At 35.1% G+C, this 23560-nt stretch overlaps 1 protein-coding gene across 4 annotated transcripts in view; it reads left to right on the forward strand.

Moving 5' to 3' along the window:
- The first annotated feature begins 19933 nt into the window (after positions 1-19933).
- Positions 19934-23560, forward strand: part of LOC127871152 (cGMP-specific 3',5'-cyclic phosphodiesterase-like) — an 88865-nt gene continuing 85238 nt past the window's right edge. For 2 of the 4 annotated variants that reach the window (XM_052413876.1, XM_052413881.1), the window contains exon 1: positions 19956-20134. The gene's annotated coding sequence lies outside the window, so the exon portion shown is untranslated. Of the gene's footprint in view, positions 20226-23560 lie in introns of all 4 variants that reach the window. The other 2 variants (XM_052413878.1, XM_052413879.1) reach the window with 2 other exon arrangements.

Raw genomic sequence — 23560 nt, forward strand, 5'->3', positions numbered from 1 at the left:
TGAAGAGTTCAGGAAAGTGTAGCCATTTGTAAGAGGTTGATATGCTGCTAGAACAGCTTGTTTATTAATATAAAAATGAAATTTATGTATTAAATACACCAATTTAATGAAATCATATATCCATATACACTTATCCTTTACAAGAGCTTTGGCACAGACGTGACGAAGACCCCCAATTGAAGAGCGGATGAAAGTACTTGAAATAGGGAACACCATGCTGAATATGCAGAACGTACTAAGTGACCCCGTGACCTAGTTTTAGGCCCGGCGTGGCCCATGTTCGAGCATGGCCTAGAAATCATCTAGATAAAACTTCTGACCAAGTTTGGTGAAGAGCGGATGATAAGTACTTGAAATAGAAAGCGGACACCATACTGAATGTGTAAAACGCATTAAGTGAACCCTTTACCTAGTTTTATGCCAGGCATGGCCCATGTTCGAACATGGTCTATAGATCATCTATATTACACTTCTGATAAAGTTTGATGAAGATCGGAAGTAAACTACTTTAATTAAATTCCATGCCCAATGTTTAAAACGCACTAAGTTATCCCGTGACCTAGTTTTTTACCCGACATGGCCCAGTTTGAACTTGGCCTAACGATCATCTAGATAAAACTGCTGACTAAGTTTGGTGAAGATCGGATGAAAACTAATAGAATTAGAGAGCGGACACAATGCTGAATGTTAAATAACGCACTTAGTTTCCCCGTGATCTTATTTTTATACCCGGCATAGCCCATGTTCAAACTTGGCCTAGAGATCATCTAGATAAAACTTCTGACCAAGTTTGGTGAAGATTGGATGAAAACTACTTGAATTAAAGAATGGACATTATGCTGAAAGTTTAAAACGCACTAAGTTACCCCATGACCTAGTTTTTGACCTCGCATGACCCGTAATCAAACTTGACATAGACATCATCTAGATACAAATTCTGACCAAGTTTGGTGAAGATCTTATGAAAACAACTTGAATTAGAGAGCGGACTAGAGAAAGACCGACAGACAAGTTCACTCCTATATACCCCCAATAAGTACAGACTATTTTTAATGTAATTAAAAACTAGACACTAGTGGGGTTTAATTATGTAAAACAAAATGACATTATACATTCTAATACACTATGCCTTTATGAGCTTTATTGTGTTTTGACTTTGCAACTCAATGACATGACAGGTAACACATGATTATCATGATAAAAGCTGTTAATTGTTACCACCACAGAGTGTAAAAGCTACTAGGTTATTGTTATGTGTTTTAACTGTGCATGTGTAGATGCTATCATGTTACGATTATCAGACATAAGATCTTGATCTTGATGTGTTATGGTGAAACATTGAAAAACGTTTACTTACTAATATTATGTTCATTGTTTGTTCCAAAATGCGTCAGATTAATTTGATTGAATGGCTATTAAATAGTCTATTTGGCCCTTTTATTTATGATTGATATATCTATATTGACTATGTATGATATCCAAATATAAACGAACAATAAAACTCGTGATAACCAGCTTAATAATACAAAAACAAATAAAACATGTGGATTGTCTTTATATTATAAATAATTAATTATGATATTAGAACACAGCTATGTGCTGTTCTATACGCGTATAAGAAGTAATGTCACACTTATATATTTACAGTATTGTTTGTTATTTGAAATGTGTTATTGTTCATGGACATTTATATCATGGACATACATATTCGATCAGTATATACCATACAAACTCGAACACTGACTTATGATATGTATTAAGTTAAGTGTGTGTCTATTTATCTCTATTGTTATTTTTTTCTGGTCAACATATATTTTCTAAACAAACAATTTAAACCGTAAACTGTATAAAATGCGAACAATAGCTTTCAAAAGCTATATTTTCTTTGTTCTTTGATTTATCATGTTAACATGTATTAAATGAACGGAAGCTAGTCCTGTATCCCTTCGTGATGGTGGGTTTAAAGGTCTACAACACGCCAACATGAAAGAACGACAAATGTAACCGCCTGCACGACAACTTATTCGAATGACAAATGACATTAATTATCTTATTTTCGCCATTTCTCTAGTTACTACAGATATATTTGTCATAATTTCGTGATTGTGTATGACGTTTTTAATGGTCTCCAAAAAGAAAAGACAACAGAACGATAGATATACTCTCTGGAACAACCAAAAAGGGCAACACATGCCGGAACTGCTTTTCGGCACCCCTTTGGTCGTTCTTGCTGGTATATTATTAGTTCTCTCTAGTTGGCAACGTTCTTCAAATACGTCAACACACAAGGACGATATGGCAGAATTCAGCTACTAAATTGTGACGTGTTAGTAGTTTATTTCATATTATAACAGGAAAATAATAATCAGATGTTTTCATAACTAAGCTTCAGCCATTGTTAGAAACCAAGTTCGAGCAGACAATGCTTGAAGAAATGTGAAACGTCATGATGTATGAGGTGGGTTTAAATGAGGAGTATATACTTTTATTTTATTAGTTTCTTGAAACGAAGTTAATTACGTGCGATTTTCGTCGACAATTCCATATAATATTTCCAGATATTGTTTCCAGATTATTCTAGACATATCAGCTGGTGTTTGTTTTCATTAGTTTTATTAAACGAAGTTAATCAATGCCATGGTATACATTATAGGAAGCATTTAACAATATGCTAGACATCCATATTGTTATTGGATTTCTATTTTAAACCGAAAAGCACGGTTTTTATTCATAAGCTCACTTATTGCCTCCTAATAATGATAAATAAACACATGCTCGTATTTGTGGATATATAGAGCAACATCCATTTTATAGAGTCTGGAAAAGTGGACAGGACATCAGCGTTTATTAGCGTGTGCGTAGAATGATTGGGACGGGAACATAAATGCTCTTTCATTTGAAGACATGAATATGAAGACAATTATGAACATTATAAGACAAGACTTAAACTTCAATATATATGTTGCAATTTGATTATTGAGAACATCTCACTCAATTGGCAACCAAATGCGTTAAAATGTTGGCTATCGCTATACGGAATATTGATTGTTTATGTGGTAACTTTATTTTTCGAAATATTGTATGAAATATTCGTTGATTTTGAGTGTTTATGGGCTGAGTATGATATTAGAATACAGAAAGTATCTGTTTTATAGGCGTATTAGAAGTAATGCAACACGTTTTCTGTTCACAGTATATTTTGTTATTTTAAATGTCCTTAAAAACTGTTTGTGCGGTCAAACATTTTCTTAACAAACAATTTAAACTGTAAACTGTATAAAATGCGAACAATGGTTTTCAAAATATAAATCTTTATATTCTTTGATTTATAATGTCAAAATGTTTTAAATGAACGGAAGCTTTTCAACTTTCTTCAAATACGTAAACATCCAAGGACGATATGGCAGAATTCAGCTACACCCAAGGACGATATCGCAGAATTCCAAGGACGATATGGCAGAATTCAGCTACTAAATTGCGTAGTGTTAATAGTTAATATATCAGGAAATAATCATCAGGTGTTTTCATACCGAAGCTTCGATCAAACATTGCTTGGCGATATGTGTAGCGACATGATGTATGAGGTGGGTTTCAAAAAGGAGTATATACTTTTATTTTATTAGTTTCTTGACACGAACGTAATTGCGTGTATTTATTAGTCGACAATGCCATAAATATTTCTTGAGTTTTTTCCCGATTATTCTGGACACCTCACGTGGTGTTTGTATTCATTAGTTTCATTATACGAAGTTACTAGTAATCAAGGATGTGGGATACATTTTAGGAAGCATTTTACAATAGGCTAGACATACATATTGTTAATGGATTTATGTTTAAAATGAATGGCACAGTTTTCCTCACAGAAAAATCGGAAGTTATTCACTTATTGCCGCCTTATAATGATAAATAAACAAGTGTTCCTATTTGTGGATATATAAAGCAAAATCCAATTTTATAGTGTGACAGAAAATAAGCATCATCAACTAGCGAATTTAGCTAGATGTCAATTTCCGGTGACATTCCAATTGATTTCGTTCGTGACTTTGCCAGAATTCTAGAAAGTGGACAAGACATCAGCGTTTCTTAGCGTGTGCGTAGATGGATTGGGATGCGATCATGAATGCGCTTTCATTTGAACCTGTCAGTAAAAAAGATTGAGTTCCGGTGCGAATGCTCAGACGTGTCTGTCCGTTGTTCAAGTCTTCCTTGATATATGCGCATTTGTAAATTCTATCAATTATTGGGTTGATAACACAAGAGTCTGATGGCAGTGACAAATTGAAAATGTGCATCTTGTTCGAAATATTTCAATGTTTTACATGAAATAACACGAACGAATATAATCACAATAGTTGAAACATTTGCAGGCGTTGGTAAAGCACTTCAAATTTCCAATATTTCCGAACAAAGCGCAATATGCCATTTATGCATTCATGCAACACTCTTATTTTATATTTATAAGGCATTGAAGAATAACATGCAATAAACGAAAAGGTGTGGAATGGTTTCAGAACCATAATACGTTACAGACTCAACATCAACATGCGATGGTATACGACGCTGTTGCCAACGTCAATAGCATTAAAACACGTTACCAATAAAATGTTACGAGCATTGTCAATTCAAATATTATTCAGCAAGAAACCTAATTATTGTAATAATTATGTAATATTGCAAATAGACACATAACAAAACAGCATTGTGCATGAAGTGTTAACGTGAAAATTGGTTATTATTGTATTTAAGATTATAGATATTGAAACAATTTCCATTAAATTTCTGTTAACACAACTTTTATAATGCCGCTTAACCGTTTCTATTTTTTGTTTTTGTTACTTTAGGCAAAAAAGTCTACATACTTTGTTTCAATCGCAGTCAATGTAATACAGCAATCAGCCAATTATTATACATGTTTATACAAAAAGCGAACATTTAGGTACATCCAACATGAAGACAAATTATGCTCATTATAAGACAAGACTTAAACTTAACGAAGTATGGTGCATTTCGATTATAGATAAAATCGGCAACCAAACACATAAACAAAAAGATGTGTTTGTGAAGCACTTTGCCCCTCCCATATATATAACCTTTGACCTTGAAGGATGACCTTGACATTTCACCATTCAAATGTTCACCTCCATGTGATACACATGCATGCCAAATATCAAGTTGCTATCTTCAATATTGCACAAGTTATGGCCAAAGTTTGACGCCTACAAACCAACATACAAACCAACAAACAGACAGGGCAAAAACAATATGTCCCCCAGTATAGACTGGAGGACATAAAATTATCGGGTGACTCACCTTCTCTTTATCCATCAGATTCACTCTCTACCTCCCATACACTCATTACTCACACATTTGCCTAGTTTGATTACCGACCGTGAACAATTGAAAACCTTGAAAAATGGCGAGCTTCACCAAAAAACTAGTACTCGTAAACTTATAATGAACGAAGAAATAACAAAATGAGAAGACTTAAAAAAAATAATAACCATAATCTTGTGTAATGTCACTTAAAATGTCTATTTTATCTCATAACTTCAGACGAAAACCAATCGTTCAATGGTATATTAATCGAATAGAAATGTAATCTTGAACGCCTAGAAAGGAAATAACAAAAATCATGGTGATGACGGATAAACAATATAATTCTATAAAGAAAATGTGTTTTTTCATGATTTTTTTATTGAGTTAGCCATGAATGTTTTTACAAATTTGCATTATATTACTTTTCCCAAAACAAGAAAAAAAAACTTTGATTCACAAATTTGCGCCAAGTAGTCAACTAAATACTGATTATAATTCGGTTGACGATTTTTTTACAATAAATAATGGTTTAATATTGTCTGCCGACTTTAAGAAGGTTTTTTATCACTTATTAATGTTGAATGCTTGAAAACATACATTGTGGGAAGTCAAATGGATTCATTTATTCTATAACATTCTTATAATAGCATCAATATAATTATAAGGAGGAGTAAAACAATGATTCCTTATATCTCCCACTTATTTTATTGACTCATTATGATAAATATTAACACGTACATCCTTATGATCTGAAACAAGTTATACCATTACATCCTGTTTTCAATCATTCAGATTAACATGTCGGTTCTCTCCTCAAAGGTAGTCGTGCGCTGCAGGTGTTCCAGACTGCCTTAGAGGTACGCTTGCATCGTGGTTTCTTCTACTCATGTCTGGCGCTTGAGGTCGTCGTGTAGTAGGCAGGACTGCAGCAATAGTTTTGTGGTCATGCTGCCATTCTGACAGGGATACTGGTTTGACTAGTCAATCTTGAACTTAGTGTAGTTCATGCGGTTGTGACATGGCGGCAGCCTGAATATGAGGACCTTCTCGGATCTTAAAAGCAGGTGGTACAGGTCGTGTTTATTGTATAATGGATGCTGTTGCAGCCAGATGGCGTTTTGCTTTGCTTTAATAATGGTATTTTCTTCCTTTATTGTAGAGAGACGTGAGTCCAGTTGTGTTGTGGGTAGCAGTTATTGATGCATTTCCAGGAGATTTACTTCTTTTCACAACGCTCTCGGGGTCGTTCTTGTCAATGGCAGGAGGTCTGTGTATGGGGTCTCTAAATATCGCTCCGGCTTGGGTGTTCAAGGTACTGTGGATTATCTTTTGGGACATTATACAATAAATATTTTCATTTCCCGAAACACTCGTCTAGTGGATGAAGCTTCATCTCTTAAGTATTCCGTTTGTTGGTCGAATCAGTCTTTGTGTCAATGTTTGATTTGGCAGTCGTTTTGACTTTGCTACATGTGCTTAGAACAAATTTAGTCATTAGAACATACATTGCATATATGTCCATACACTTTGGAACAAGTAAGCACATGCTCTTAATAGCAAATATTTCTACGCCACATGTACCCCTCTGAAACGTTAGCTTTGGAATGCACCAAGCACAGAATCCGAAAGACATAAGTGTTAAAAACTTATTTGTTTTAGTAATGCAATGGTATGTAGTTGAAAACAACTGTTTGCTTATTGTGTTTATTTCACATTATTTTTAATACGTATAATTAAAATTAACAAAATTAAACAAGGCGCTTTATTATGATTAGATTTACACGTTCGAAGAAAGATAACAACGTTAACAATAAAATATAATCTAATTAACCTACTCTATGTATTTTTTCACTTTGGTTATATTGTTTCTTCTGTTGAACTTTATTTTCCAATCACATGCATAACCATTTATATCTCCTAAACATTTGACGCGCAGAATTCACACGCGGATACAAACACAATACACGACATCGCTATGTAACATGCATATATTTTTGTGAGATCAAACTACGTTTGATTATTAAAGTTAAAAAAAACGAAACAGTATATAGTTAACTTAACATTGCAGAATGTGTTAGGAACAATACATATATGCAATTTAATGACTTTATTTACGTAAACGCCTTTTGTGTACAAAGCGAGCATAGATTTTGTTGTAATTGCAGCAAAAAAGCAAATAATGTATACACAGTTCGTTTTAAATAAAAACAATGATACAATCTGTCAATAAGGCTTAAAGGTGCCTTTTCACGGATTTTGGCATTTTTTAACTTATTCATTAAATGCTTTATATCGATAAATGTAAACATTGGATCGTAAAAGCTCCAGTAAAAAATCAAGAATAAAATTAAAAAAAGGAAAAGAACATTGCCCGGACCAGGTTTCGAACCAGTGACCCCTGGAGTCCTGCCAGAGTCCTGAAGTAAAAACGCTTTAGCCTACTGAGCTATTCCGCCGAGTACACTTAGTAGACGTATTTTATACCTTATATAAGCAATCTTCGTAGTTTCACAAAACTTGACGACAAAAACAGAACTCTCCAAATTATTCAATCGTTTCGCGTTGCAACGCTTTATAATTTTTAGGTTTTAAAATCGTTAAAAGATGCATATAATGGCTATATTAGACCATGGTAAATGTTCAGTATTACTGTTTCCTCACAAATATCATAACTAAAACGAAAATTTGCGAATCTGAAACAACTTTTTTCAATTATGTCAATTTACCAAAGCGTGAAAAGATCCCTTTAAATATCGTCACGTACTTAATCTTAAAAGAAATCAAGTATGCGTTAATTAGAATCAGCAAATAAATATCCAGATTAAAGAAACAAAACATAAGTTATATGCACGAGAAATATATATTGTTTACGAGTACATTTTGTCATTGCGCTTAAAGATAACTCGACACAGTTGCATGTAAATTTAACCCATTTATGCCTAGATTCCTGAAAAAAGAACATTGCAAACAGCGTAGACCCAGATGAGAGGCCGCATAATGCGGCGTCTCATCAGGGTCTACACTGTTTGCTTAAACGAAATTCTGTAAGAAATATTCTAAAAATAGAAATAAATATACCAGACATCCCTAATTTTGGAAATAAATTGATCCAATTTTGAAGGATGGGAGAGTCCACTAGGCATAAATGGGTTAACCTATCATCAATCTAATCCTTATTGCGAAAAACAGTTTATTTGTAATAATAATGTGACACTTAAAAATATCTTAAATATCCATTATATATGCATCTTTTGAGGATTTAAAAACCTAAAAATTGTAAAGCGTTGCAACTCGAAACGATTGAATAATTTGGAGAGTTCTGTTGTTGTCATTATACTTTGTGACACTCCGAGGATTGTTTATATAAACTATGAAATAAATTATTTGAACTATGAGCACGTATGGCAGAGTGGTCTGAGCGTGAGACATGTACTCCAGTGGTCTGAGCGTGAGACATGTACTCCAGTGGTCTGAGCGTGAGACATGTACTCCAGTGGTCTGAGCGTGAGACATGTACTCCAGTGGTCTGAGCGTGAGACATGTACTCCAGTGGTCTGAGCGTGAGACATGTACTCCAGTGGTCTGAGCGTGAGACATGTACTCCAGTGGTCTGAGCGTGAGACATGTACTCCAGTGGTCTGAGCGTGAGACATGTACTCCAGTGGTCTGAGCGTGAGACATGTACTCCAGTAGTCTGAGCGTGAGACATGTACTCCAGTGGTCTGAGCGTGAGACATGTACTCCAGTGGTCTGAGCGTGAGACATGTACTCCAGTGGTCAGTGGTTCGAGCTCAGCTGAGTGTACATTTGTTTCTTTCTTTAATTGTATTCTTGGTTTTACTGGAGCTTTTTAGATCCTATGTCTACATTTATCAATGTAAAGCATTTAATGACAAACTTTAATAAGTGCCAAACAAATCTGTGATACGGTTCCTTTAAGCATTTTTAACAAAAGTTTTATGCTGCATGCTGATACTTATGTCAACACCTTACACGCAGTATTTTGTGAACTTAATGCTCTGTGCTAAAAAGTACCAATTCGTTTAACCATGTATGCCTAGCGTCTAGAAAAAAAGGCCTTGGCAAACAGCGTCTCATCAGGGTCTGCGCTGTTTGCTTAAAGGAATTTCTGTAACTAATGTTCAAAATTTAGACATAAATATACTAGACATCCCTAATTTTGAAAATAAATTGATCCAATTAAGAAGGATGGGAGAGTCCACTAGGCATAAATGTGTTAATTTAATTTCAAATTCCGTAAGAACTTTGACAAATATAAGTGTTGATGTCTGAGATTTTGTAGGTGATGGTTTACGGAGATCTCTGAATAAACTTTTAACACTGTGTCTGTTATTGTGTATGATTTTGGCTAAACCGTGATGCTTGCAAAACATAGTAACGAAGTACAAACAAGTTTACTTGGCTCCCGTTAGATTTTGTCACATGACGTGTAGCGTTTATTCCGATATTTTGTTAATAATAAAATCGCCCTGATATCACAACATGGACAGTACAATCTAACAATAACAATAGCTAAAATTGGGCAAAATTATAAAATATTAATTTTTGCAGCTCCTCCGATCCATCTATCAATTCAAGGAACCAAGTGGATATAATTGTAAAGCCATATGGTTTAAAATCCTCCAACCAACTGAAGGCGACCAACAGATCAACGCGCGGTGGATTATTGATCGAACTAAACAAGAGTCTCTGGTTCAGGCATCTATATTGATAAATAGTGGCAAACACTCGATGATGCGACTTCTGTGGCAAGAATTCATTAATTCTGTTTGGCTATGAACTTCGTTTTGGGTGTACGAAATAAAAGTACAATGAATGTATTATGGATTTTCGCGTATACTTACGGAATGACCCACGTAATTTATAGGTAAGTATCATTTTGCGTGTGAATTTGCAATAAGAGATTGTTAAACTATACTTGCATACAATAATTAAAAAATGTATATATTATAAAATAAATAACATAACATATTAAGAACGTGCGTGTCGATGTGTTTGCATTATTAAACTTGACCATGTTAAATAATGAGCAGCGCTTTTAATATGCGCATTTTTACATGTCCCATAACAATGTATTTATTTTTAAATAAATATACCATGGCTTTTCAAAATAGTTTTAGCGTTAATTATTGGCTGTATACTGTGCATTCATTTCTTAATTTGATATTAGAGTTTACTATAGGCTCACAGGCATTTGCAGTTGGTATTTGTTCAGATTGTGTACAGTATTCTTATGATTAATTTACTCAGTTTCCAATACTGATTACGTGAATAGTAAAATCAGATTGAACAATAAGGACCCATGTGTATTCAACACCTGTATTTATACATTTAAACGTCAATACAAAACACCGTTGATAATATGCTACTTGGAAACCAAATCAGTTTGCTAATAAACAATTGACCACTTGAAAAAATCAATCGCTTCGCAGTTCTGTCTGTAAAAGGTGTGTGTCCAATAATATGAAGTCAATTATTTGGATTACCTGCAACCGTGTGCCATTAACAACAATTGAAATATACGTCAGTTGTTGATCAACACAATCCGTGATTGACAAGCAGAATCTGACCAATTAACTACTGTGAGTTATCGTGCTTTGCAATTCATTATAACACATGTCAAACCGTCCTATTGGTTTTAGAAACAGTTCAATTTGATTACTACGGCAAGTAATTTGTTTGTGATTGTGGAAGAGCTTTGGAGAGTCATTATTCGATATTTAAAGTGAGTAACATACATTTAAGGACTTTTTTTTTAATGTTCTGTGTTTTTAATCAGTTTAAATTCCACAAAAATAATACGACACAACATATATCACCGGACACACGGACGTATGGCCAATTTATTGAAATGATGCATTAGTAAATGAATTACTGTATAAAAAGTAGTTGTTTAATGTAATAAGATACCATATCAAGTACTACAACTGGGCGTGTTTCTTCGCGTGTGATAATTCCAATTTGAAAAGCCATTACGGAAGTAGCACAATACAAATTACACTTGAAAAAAAATATTAGTTTCAATCTAGGAATATATGTAATGAGTAGTGAAAACTGGTTTTGGGAAACTAATAACTCAAAAGAAATTGTGTGCAAAACACGGAAGAGATTTGTTAACCCATTTATTCCTAGCGTCTAGAAAAAAAGCCTTGGCAAACAGCGTAGACCCAGATGAGACGCCGCATGATGCGGTGTCTCATCAGGGTCAGCGCTGTTTGCTTATAGGAATTTCTGTAAGAAATATTCTAACTATAGAAATAAATATACACGACATCCCTATTTTTTTAAATTAATTGATCCAATTTAGAAGGATGGGAGAGTCCACTAGGTATAAATGGGTTAATGTCGCGTTTATACAAGTATTTACTGCACACAAAATATTGTAAACTTCTGTAGAAATGTTCAGCGTTTGTGTGATAGTCGCGCTCGGTTGGTAAATAACAGATTACATATAGATCTATTTACACTGGTATAGGAATTAATGCTTTTAAAAGCGAATGTCCGGTCATGTTTGCTGAACAAATTTTTTGCTATGCAAACAACTGTTTTGATATTGTAAGCATGTTATTTAGCCTAATTATTTTCATTTAATTTATTATACTGTTTAGTACCGTATAGATTCATTTCTCGATCGTAAGTCTTTATTAAAGAAACGGGAAAATTCACGTTTTTTCGAAGAAGGCTGTCTTTTGTATCTTCTTATCTTGTTTCATCCATGTAAACATCTCAGCTTTGCTTCTGAAATTGTGTTACTGACACATTGTTAGATACCAGATTTTCGAAAGGCTCATATGATGTTACCAGGTGAAATTGCTTGTGCATATGGTTGAGAGGTGAATTTTGGCAACTTCATGTCTGGTCATACGAACTCCTGAGTTGATATACATATATGTTTGACATTAATTTTATTAATATTTATTTAGTGGACCAAATAACCAAACTTCAAGGGACTGTTTCAAATGTCTTGAGTGAGGTGGCAAAAAATGTGATTTCTATGGCCTATTGTGTAAGGGTTAATGACAAGTGTGATATATGTCGGTTATTTTATGTGATGGTAGGAGGGCCAGTTTTTGTCAAGTTTAACATGTTTTGCTAAGTGTTCAGACAAAGACCATTAAAGATGCCTGTTCACGTTTTTTTTTAATTGACAGAATTATAAAAAAATGTTTCAGATTTGCAAATTTTCGTTGTAGTAATGATATTTATGAGGAAACAGTACCGGGTAATACTGAACATTTACCATTCTCTAAAATATCCATTATATGATTCTTTTGACGATTTAGAAACCTGAAAATTATAAAGCATTGCATCGCAAAACGATTGAATAATTTGGAAAGTTCTGTCGTCTCATTATATTTTGTGATACTACGATGATTGCTTATATAAAGCCTAAAATACACTCATTGTATGAGTAGGATTGCCGAGTGGTCTAAGCGATAGACTTTTATCCCAGGGATAAGTGGCTCGAGCCCAGTTGAGGGTTACATTGCATTCTTGATTTTGTTTTACTGAAGCTTTTTAGATAAAATGTGTACATTTATCAATATACAGCATTTAATGACAAACTTCAATACATGCCAAAATCTGTGAAAAGGTCCCTTTAAAATGGCATCTGTTCATCCCCCACTGTATTGCGAAATTCCTGAATACCCTGATGCAGAACCATCCAAAATATCATCTGACCACCTTTTGTCTTGAAATAAATAGAATGTTAGTATTATGGTTTCCGACGGCGTTTGCTACCTCAATGAATACCACATGGGATTGGATGATTTAAAACGAGATTACTAGTATACGATTTTTTTTATGCGTTAAATTGTAATATACTGGTATTGATAAAATATGTTACAATAACACAAAATAGGCAAGACAATTATACATTGAAGACGAATTTCATAAAATGCAGCAAAGACAAATTAGCGTCCTTAGCCGATTGTGACAAAGATATTTCGTACATATTTTCCTACAATTGCCAAAGCATTCGTCTTTTTTGTTAGTGTTCGTGTGTCGTATGAATAGATATTATTGCAGGAAATTACAATGAACCGTTAAACTAAATTTAGATTCACATCGTACATGCATCATTTACATGCTGGTGAATTCGACTGTACAGCCTTTTTCAATTTCAGAATTAAATATCTGGCTTATTTCGCATTTTCGACACATGTTCTTCTTAACTTTTTTTAAATTTATATTGAAATATATGTTTAATAAGTTTTTTACATAATATATATAAATTAATAAATATTTGACAAAATCGTATAATCTCGCTTGTGTTGCTGTATATTTTCCAAGAACAATCTTGGCTTGGCTATGCTTTGTTGACAAACAAGGCTCGCTCGTATTAAAACTATGTTCATGCGCATTCAGCATGCTGTTATCCTTCAAAACAATTTATGTTGTCTTCGGATCGCTATTAAGCACGAACCGCTCCTATTTTCTGGTGAGCTACAACGTAATGTTGTTCCAGTCTACGCAAAAAAGCATAGAACCAGCTATGACTTCACAAACTTTCACTGTTTTTCCTAAGAATCGAACCATCTGCCATTGACTTAATTTAATAATATTGCTAATTATGTAGCCGCATCAAACGTTTGCAATGTGAATGATAGGTCAGCTGGAAGTTACTCTTCTCCATCAATAATTAGACGCCTGACCTACAGTCGAGGGGACATTTGCCTTGGTTGTCTGTGAAACTCAACACACCCTGCTAGCCCTACACACTGACATCTTTGAAGAGAAATGCTCGGAAATCCCTCTTTAATTTATTCTTGTTGTTAGGCTTCTTACCACCTCTTATTATCTGAAATAAAGTAAGAGATTGTTCTTCGCTCTCTGGTAGCGAAGTGGTTGTTTCGCGCGCTTCTCGCATAGGCGACCGAGTTCAATATCCGTTCCCTGAAGCATGTGCGTTTGGTTCGTCGTCACAATACCGCACATGAGGGGTTTCCTCAGAGTACTTCGACACCTCCCCCCCCCCCCCCAATACATACAATGTGACACATTATTATAGTTCAAATATATTTTAGTAAAAACAAAGCTGGAAATAAATGCTACATATGTAAAAATTCGAACGAAGTTTCGTGAGTCAAATAGAACATTAGGTAACAATGCTGAGACACATATGGCATGCGCTTCGACGCATATTCCCAAGAAACTATGTTTTTCATGAGAACCTAGGTTCTCAGAAGGACAACCTAGGTTCTCGCTTGAAGATTGCACATGGCTTAAAAAACCCAAGTTTTCAAATGAGAACCTAGGTTTTCATGAGAACCTAGGTTCTCAGAATGAGAACATAGGTTCTCATGAAAACCCTAGTTTCTTGGGATTATGCGTCGAACTGCTTGCCATATCCGTGGTTTTCATTTGAGAACCATAGGTTCTCTGAGAACCTGGGTTCTCATGAGAACCAAGGTTTTCAGAATTACGCGTCGGACGGCGTAAACTTGCTCGTTTGGAATACGGGACACATATTATTCAGGGCGCAGGATCAATGGTGTTCACATACAATTACACACGGGCTGGACAGAATGAAAACACGCCATTAAGAACATTATCTTTGCAGATATCTCAAGTTATTGGAATATGATTGCAAAGTCTTTAGTGCATAAGTTTTTCTTGCAATGTTGCCGATATCTTACGATTGAATAATACATAATTACACATTAACAATAGAGATAAAACTTGTATTTATACCATAATGATTGCTTACTATATCACAGACATATTTAAAATAGAAAACTGTACCGTACAGTCGTTTAAGGACCGAACAAGGGAACTGAATATCTGAAACTCATTTAATACTGTAACAATGTATTATGTAACGATTGATCTGAATTTGTTTCAATTTTTAGTCTCAACATAATATTTACAATTAAAGATGTATTTCATAAACAGTTTAATTTTTTATTAACGTGTTTAGACCAATGTCCACCGATTACTTTACTAATTTCATTCTTGGGGAGTAACATTCACGGTTTCACGCCTATTTCGTATCATTTTACACATATGCCGCCAGCGTGTACCAAGCAATGAGAGACAACAAATGGGAGGTTAATTATGGCAAGCGGTTCGACGCATAATCCCAAGAAACCAAGATTCGCATGAGAACCTAGGTTCTCACGAGAACCTAGGGTCTCATGAGAACCTTGGTTTTCATGAAAACCTAGGTTCTCATGAGAAACTAGGTTTATGAAATCCCAAGAAACCAGGTCTCTCATGAGAACTTAGGTTCTCATGAGAAACTAGGTTTATTTAATCCCAAGAAACCAGGTTTCTCATTTAAAACCCTTAGTTTACTCTTGAGAACCTAGGTTCTCATGAGACACTTGGTTTTTCATGAGATCCTAGGTTCTCATAGACACATAGAACTTAGGTTCTCGTGAGAACCTATGTTCTCATGAGAACCTAGGTTCTCATTCTGAGAACTTAAGTTCTCGTTTGGTATCCTAGGTTTTCACAAGAACCTAGGTTTTCATTTAAAAACCTAGGTTCTCATTTGAAAACCTTGGTTCTCATGAGAACCTAGGTTCTCATTTTGAGAACCTAGGTTCTCATTCTGAGAATCTAGGTTCTCATGAGAAACCTAGTTTCTTGGGATTGTGCGTCGAACCGCTTGCCATAGACACACTCAAAGTCCTCACATAATTAGCCTAATAAACTTCGGAATAAACTTACATTGATGATCTTACCTTTAAGACGCGATCCTGATAAGCATTCTGGTTATAATCCAACATAATGAAATAAAGTGGTCTACGGTCTCATCTTTACATAGTGATGCGTAACATATGTAGCCGGGTTGTGTATATAGAACACAAGTGGGTTGTCGTATATATTCTTTATATTAAAGATGTCTATAATATTGAAAATGATGGCCTGAAAAATAATACAAAAACAATTATGAATAACTAATTCAAATTGCAATTATTGAAAATTACAATGAAATACATAATAATCAAATACATTTATATTACAACAAGACTATTGTCAAGCAATATAAGTCCCCTACCGGCTCCACCATTGTCAGAAATTCCAGATTTTTTTTTGGGGATATATTTGTTGCCATAGCAACCGGAATTTTTACGTAGAAACAAAATGAAATGACGTGCATAATGTCCATTTGCCATCTATCCATGTTTCAGGTTTCAAGAAAAAATATCAAGAACTGACAAAGTTATCACAGGATCCAGAAAACCACAATTTGCAGCAGTATTTCTAGTCTATGTGTTGCCATAGCAATCATAATTTTTGACGTAGGAACGAAATAAAATGACGTGCATAATGTCCATATTGCCATCTATCCGTGTTCCAAGTTTCATAAAAAAAATATTAAGAACTTTAAAACTTATCGCAGGATCCAGAAAACCACCATTTTCAGCAGTATTTCTAGTCTGTTTGTTGCCATAGCAACCATAATTTTTTACGTAGGAACGAATTGAAATAACGTGCATAATGTCCATATTGCCATATATCCATGTGCTAAGTTTCATGAAAAAATATGAAGAACTTTTAAAGTTATCGCAGGATCCAGAAAAGTGTGACGGACAGACTGACAGACAGACTGACAGACTGGCGGAGCGCAAACCATAAGTCCCCTCCGGTGAAACCGGTAGGGGACTAATAAGCAATACAATACAATACAATGTAATTATATTAACAATAAAAGTAAACTCACCAGCGACCTGAGGACTTATAAAATAAATAGATACTGGCAATTGGAAAATGCCATATACAAACTACAAAGTAAAAAATCTATTATAAGCCTCGGTGACCTTGACCCAGTGACCTCAAACCTCATCAAAAGGTAGAGGTGCATGCAAGGTACCTACATGCAAAATATGAAAGCGATTGGTGAAGTATTGAAGGCGCTATGAGAAACGGTAGCAAAAGTGTGACGGAAGGAAGTCTATTATTAGCATCGGTGACCTTGACCTTGACCCCAGTCACCTCAAACCTCATCAAAAGGTAGAGGTCCATGCAAGGTACCTACATGCCAAGTATGAAAGCGTTTGGTAAAGTATTGAAGGCACTGTGAGAAACGGTAGCAAAACAAAAATGTGACGGAAGGAAGTCTATTATTAGCATTGGTTACCTTGACATTGACCCCAGTGACCTCAAACCCCATCAAAAGGTAGAGGCCATGCAAGGTACCTACATGCCAAATATGAAAGCGATTGGTTAAGTTTTGAAGGCGCTATGAGAAACGGTAGCAAAAGTGTGACGGAAGAAAGGAAGTAAGTAAGTTAGTAAGGAAGGAAGGACAAACTGGCAACTATATGCTCCGCCGAAATTTATTTCGGGGAGCATAAAAATGTTACTAACATGGTGATACCGCGTATATTTGTATTAAGCCTTTGTTTTCATTTTTAACAGTGATAAATACAATAAAACGCATCGGTTCGTGGCTATTTTATCCTTTTCGTAAAGACATAAAACTCCTTTGTGATATGATTGGACATTTTATCTCGATATCGCCTGGGTTCTTTTTACGGTCGGGCGCCTTTTTGTAATAAAAAGTACTGCGTATCGGTGTATTAACGGTTAGCTGCTTCAAGTTGGGACCTTAGCAATAACTTTGAACTTTGCAGTCCTCTAATGTCAATATAGTTTTAACAACTTCGCATCGATTTCTACCCAGCTCAAATTTGGTGATGGTGAGCAACTGAGGATAAAACCATATTAATTGGAAACACCTAGGTGAAATATCCGATGAAAAAAGCAACAGTTTATTTCAAATAACTGGTATGAAGTTTGAGCGAGTAATCGTAATCGTAGTAGGATGCCCATATAAATGTTAAAATACAACACCGTCTAACGCGCGCATCGGCATGTGAAAATCGCGAAATACTCTCTAAATCCTTAACAAAACCACAAAGACCTATAAAATGTATTGTATATGTCCTTAACAAAACGTATGCAAATGTGCAAGATTTAGGTATTGGAAGAGAAGAGAACCTTCTTACGCTCGATTGGTTATTGTCGGCTCGGGTACTACTGACATGTACTCTTACGTATACTTAACTGTACACTGGGTACGAACAATATACTTACACGTAACCAGCCAATTTAGACTGTTTTAACCGAGTTTTATTCCCGCCTAAAATTCGATGTCGTAAAACGCGCCAAGGAATACGAAACAAAATTCTCTTTGATAAAAAACTTCCTCAAAATGCTTTTGTAAGCAGGATTGTTGATAATAAAGAGGCCATTTTACAGAATATTGACATAAATACGAACATAATTAATTTGAAAAACTTGCCGACAAAACCCCATTTAGCGTTAGAACTCCCGGGTACGTTTCAGTATATTTTCCGTACCCGGGGTACATTCAAGTATACTTAAGAGTACCCGGGGTACATTTAAGTAGAAATCGAGCCGCGCCAACAATGACCAGTCGAGCTATATATTTACCGTACCCGGGGTACATGTTAGTATACTCGCGAGTACCCGGGGTACATGTAAGTAATACCCGAGCCGACAATGACCTATAGAGCCCTACTTACCCGGCCATTTACCGGGAATTTTTGTATACAAAACCGTGTGAAAAAAAAACTTGTAAACAATCGACACCGGAACTATGAACTAATAGGGCAGATATTTGACATGTTTGGGATTACATCCATACGTTATACCCACCGATACGCAGTATCCCTTGTTCTCATAGTATCGGCCCTCTTCATAGTATCGTGACTTTATCGAAAAACCATCAAGAAGTGCTGGAAAATGTTTTTTTTCAATTTTAATAAGTTGTAAATTGTTTGATGGTTATCCATTACATGTACTATTACGACGATCATTCACATGATTTCCGGTGTTCATTTGAAAGTAGGTCATGGTTATTCCAGAGTGATTCTATGATTTATCAGCTACGTAATGTTCACATAATTATGTAAGTTTGTGTTTATTTTAGGGGAAAAAATGAGCAAGAGTTTGGTTTCCCCATTATTAAGAAACTATTTAAGAACATGAACGTGCGCATAGTAACAAGCCGAAGCAACCAATCAGATGTGCTGATATTGTGAGAAACATTGTGAGCGTTAGCTCACAAATAATGTAGAGGCAATTTTGCAAATCAGTATGGGCTTAACTACGCTAGGAACCGTAACCCGTAACTGCCTGTCTGGATAACTGCAGTAAAATTAAGCAGACGACGAATGCTTAGGAGCGTCTGCTCTAACCACCGCATCTGCCTGTTTATGGTTCCCACTGGTGCACTACATAGTGTGTATGTACTCAAAAGTATTTAACAGCTTGTAAGACAACGTTGGCAAATTTAGTGTTTATACTTGAAATATGTCCATATTGGCTGCTTTAAAAAACGGGGCTTAGTGCATGTCAAATATGATTCAATGTATCAATGTATCAATGATTTGAAAAAAAAACACATCGCGACCTGTGCTTTAAGACACACTCTTTATAAATTTGAATTGGTTGTGGTCATTACAAACTTGCGATATAAAAAGCTATAACATAATTTTGAAAACTGAGTTGCGTCTAAGATTATACAACAGCGAACAAATTCAATACCTTCAGCGCTTTGATTTCAACAGCGCAATGGATCAGTGGAAATACCGCGGGAATAGCGATTACTCGAGAACGCATGTGCTAACTGAAGTCGATAACGACGAAATGACGTCACATATTCGTTCTAATGGCGGACATTTTAAAAGAAAATCGCGAAATGCAAACATTCAAGACTAAATATATCTGCCAGAATTCAAAACAGTGAGTGCGTGACGCAAAAGTTGTATAGAGAGAGCTGTATACAACCAGTTGGAATCCTTTCTAGTGAAGCAAGGTCTGTTGTATGAGTATCAGAGTGGCTTCAGGGAAAAGATCCTAGTACCATTACATTAGTCAAGTTTTAGGCAAAGAGCTCGAGTCCTGTAGTAAGTGTTTGATAGACAATAAGCTATCCCTCCATCTAGGCAAAACAGAGTGTATTCTTTTTGGTTCGAAACGTAAACTCACTATGGTGGACAATTTTAATATACAAATATAATGTAATGATCATGTTATAAAATCTCAGAGACAGAGGCATGTAAAATTTCTTGGTACGATTTTGGATGGTACGATTTTGGATGCTGATTTGTCTGGTACTTCTATTGTAAATAATATCGTCAAGAAGGTTAACTCTAGACTTAAATTTTTATATAGACAAAGTGCTTTCTTAAATGAAAGTCTTAAAATAAGTTTATGTAATTCTTTAATATAATGCCATTTAGATTATGCATCCTCTTCGTGGTATTGTGGGCTCACGAAACAGCTCAAGCACAAGCTCCAAATAGTCCAAAATAAAATGGTTTGTTTTATTAACAATTCCCATAGTAGAACATCACTTCGTGTATCAAATTTTGAAGATCTTCAACGATTTGGTTTATTGAACATTGACTTGAGCAAAGATACAAGCAACTTCGACTTAACCATATCCATAACATTATCTACAATAAATGCCCGAGCTATATGAAAGACAATTTTTTCAAATGTACATTTGTCCATCAATATGGGAATAGATCAAGATTAAATTTTTATGTACCTCAAGTTGATGGCTTTACTAGTTTTTCATTTTACTATCGTTGAGTGACTCGAATCGATGCTGCCCTAATTCGACGCATTTTTAGTTTTGCCTCTGTTTGATACATAAGCGACATCCATTGACGTCATACAATAGCACATGCAGGGCTTTCCTTAGACCTCAAATCTCAAGAGTCAAGGACTCTTGGGACCATATTTTCAAGAGTCAAAATCAAACTTCTGAGAGTCCTAATAATAACGCAGGAGAGTCAATGATTTTTTGCAATTTAAGCAAATTACTGAGATATAATTATAAAAAGCAACAAATAAAAAGATACATGTATGTTAACATTTATTTCTTACATTTTACTGTCACTACAACACTATGCATTTAAACACAATATTTCAATGATTAATAAATACAAAACATGTATTCTAATACAACATTAACTTCATGTATACAGCAGAGTAATATGTCATATGTTCTTCTTTCGCACGTTTGGGGGTGTTAGGAGCACTGTCATTTAGATCTAAAGTACGCTTTGTCGTTGGCGTCTTACACACACTTTCAGAGTTACTACCGATTCCGAATTCGAAAAGGTTTCTCTGCGACATTTTCCGAATGCACTAGCACAATTACACTTTGCACAATTACACTTTATCCAATAACTTTGTTTGACCGTTTCGCGTGGCTATTAAATTAAGAATGAAATACAAAATGTGAAAAAAACCCATTTCCGCTGGCTATCACAAAAAAAAACAACATACGGGTGGTACCTAAACACAATAGCCTATATAAATCGGTAAACTATAAAAGGAAATTATTTCTACTCGCCGATAAAGGTGCCTCCGTATTTAATCCCATCGAAAATTCCGACGCCCTTTAATTATTTCATGTGCCATCTTCACGGAAGATGTGCGACAAACACGCCGTTTTCTATGCCTTATCAAACGGTCAATTATTACGCCTACATGTATTTTGTAATCAATTAGCTCATGCAAAAATTGTCACTTTGCCACAAGGCCAGTTGTATCGGTTCTATAGTTATTTTTAGCAACTTTGATGCAAAGCGTGTAATTTGACGTTGTAGACAGTACATATGCCAGCATAACTTTCGCGCGTCTTTGAACTGAGCAATCATGAAGCGAAACAGTGATGGGTGCATTCAGCTTTGGAAATACATTCTGCCATACTCTGGAAATATCTCAAAATATGCTTTACGGTGTTATGTGGATATGGATGTTATTATTTTATATTGAATATTATTAAAACTGACGCGGATGAGTCCAATGCTCTGAGCTTTTATGAGTACATACGTACAGCTCAGAGGGTCAATAGCTGGGAGTTGGATTATTGCAACTAGGTGGGTTTAATACACGTCTTTTCCGCAAACAGCTGATAACAAACGCTATGATAAATAATGGAAAGTTAATACACGCATCATCGAACCAGCAGTGTTTTAATTGGTCAATACTAGATTTCTATATTAACCAAACTCCGCCTACTGGGTGGACTTGTGCTTCGATGATTGGAAACGGGCGTTAACGATTAGCGTGTACTAAATGAGATACTCCGCCCCGAGCCAATTATCGCTTAGTCTTAACAACTTTTGATCTCGTTGACGCAAGTCGGTATATTCCCCCGGGTCAAATGTGACGCATGACGTAATTTTCTCAAGAGTCAAAAATGGGTCTTCTGTAATTTTCAAGCGTCAAAACCCGGGAGCTCGGGTCAAAGGAAAGCCCTGACATGGTACTCTACGCACAATTTACTATAGTTATTGTTTGTTATGTGGAAAATAGCTGGTTAAAAGGTAAGATATGGTTGATCGGTTTGCAATTGATGGATTTTTATGTATTTTACTTAATGCAAAACTTTTTAACACTTTACACCCAATTGTCTTTGGTAATAAGACCGTGGGATAATGCATCGGTTTCGTCTGCAAAAGTTCACTATTTCATTCATAAGTCACGTGACTGCCATTTGACAAAACATCGTATAAATAGATTTATTTTCACTATGAAAAAGGTGTGCGCGTAAACTTTGATTTGAAGTCCGGATATGTTTTTGGTTATGCTGTAATACAAATTTAACTATATGTAGCAAGTGTTTATGTTGGTAATTGCATATTATGTTTATTACTTATTTTCATTTAATTAATTATAAGTGCAGTTTCCACAAAAGAAGTACAGGTTATATTCACATATCTTCCATAAACACGGCTTATGACAGGGTTGCTGACACAGGCCCCTATTAAAACTACTGCCAGACAGTATGGCATCACACAATTAAAAATCTTATTTGATTTAAATAATTTCAGTTTCATATTACTTTTACAGCAATTACAAATTTAAGAACAACAACCATGAGTTTATATTTTATTCATTCAGTCTCCACAGGAGTGATATTTACATTGAAATCATGTAACCAATCAGATGCGTCGTTTTAGGGCACTCTCAACAGATATGGCCGCCGTTACATAGACTTGGGTCATGTCGTTTTTCAACGAATTTTAGTTGATAACACAATCAATTGAATTTAAAATGTGTAAATAAAAGGTACATGTGTAATGAAATAACAAAATTTAATTACATAAATCCCTATATTGAGCAACAAAACTTCAACAAACTGCTTGTATGCGTCGAAATTGGGCACTCGAGGATACAATGGTATTAAGGATTGGAATTCATGTAACCTGATAATATAAAG

The sequence above is a fragment of the Dreissena polymorpha genome, chromosome 3, assembly GCF_020536995.1.
Source record: "Dreissena polymorpha isolate Duluth1 chromosome 3, UMN_Dpol_1.0, whole genome shotgun sequence".
NCBI lineage: Eukaryota > Metazoa > Mollusca > Bivalvia > Myida > Dreissenidae > Dreissena > Dreissena polymorpha.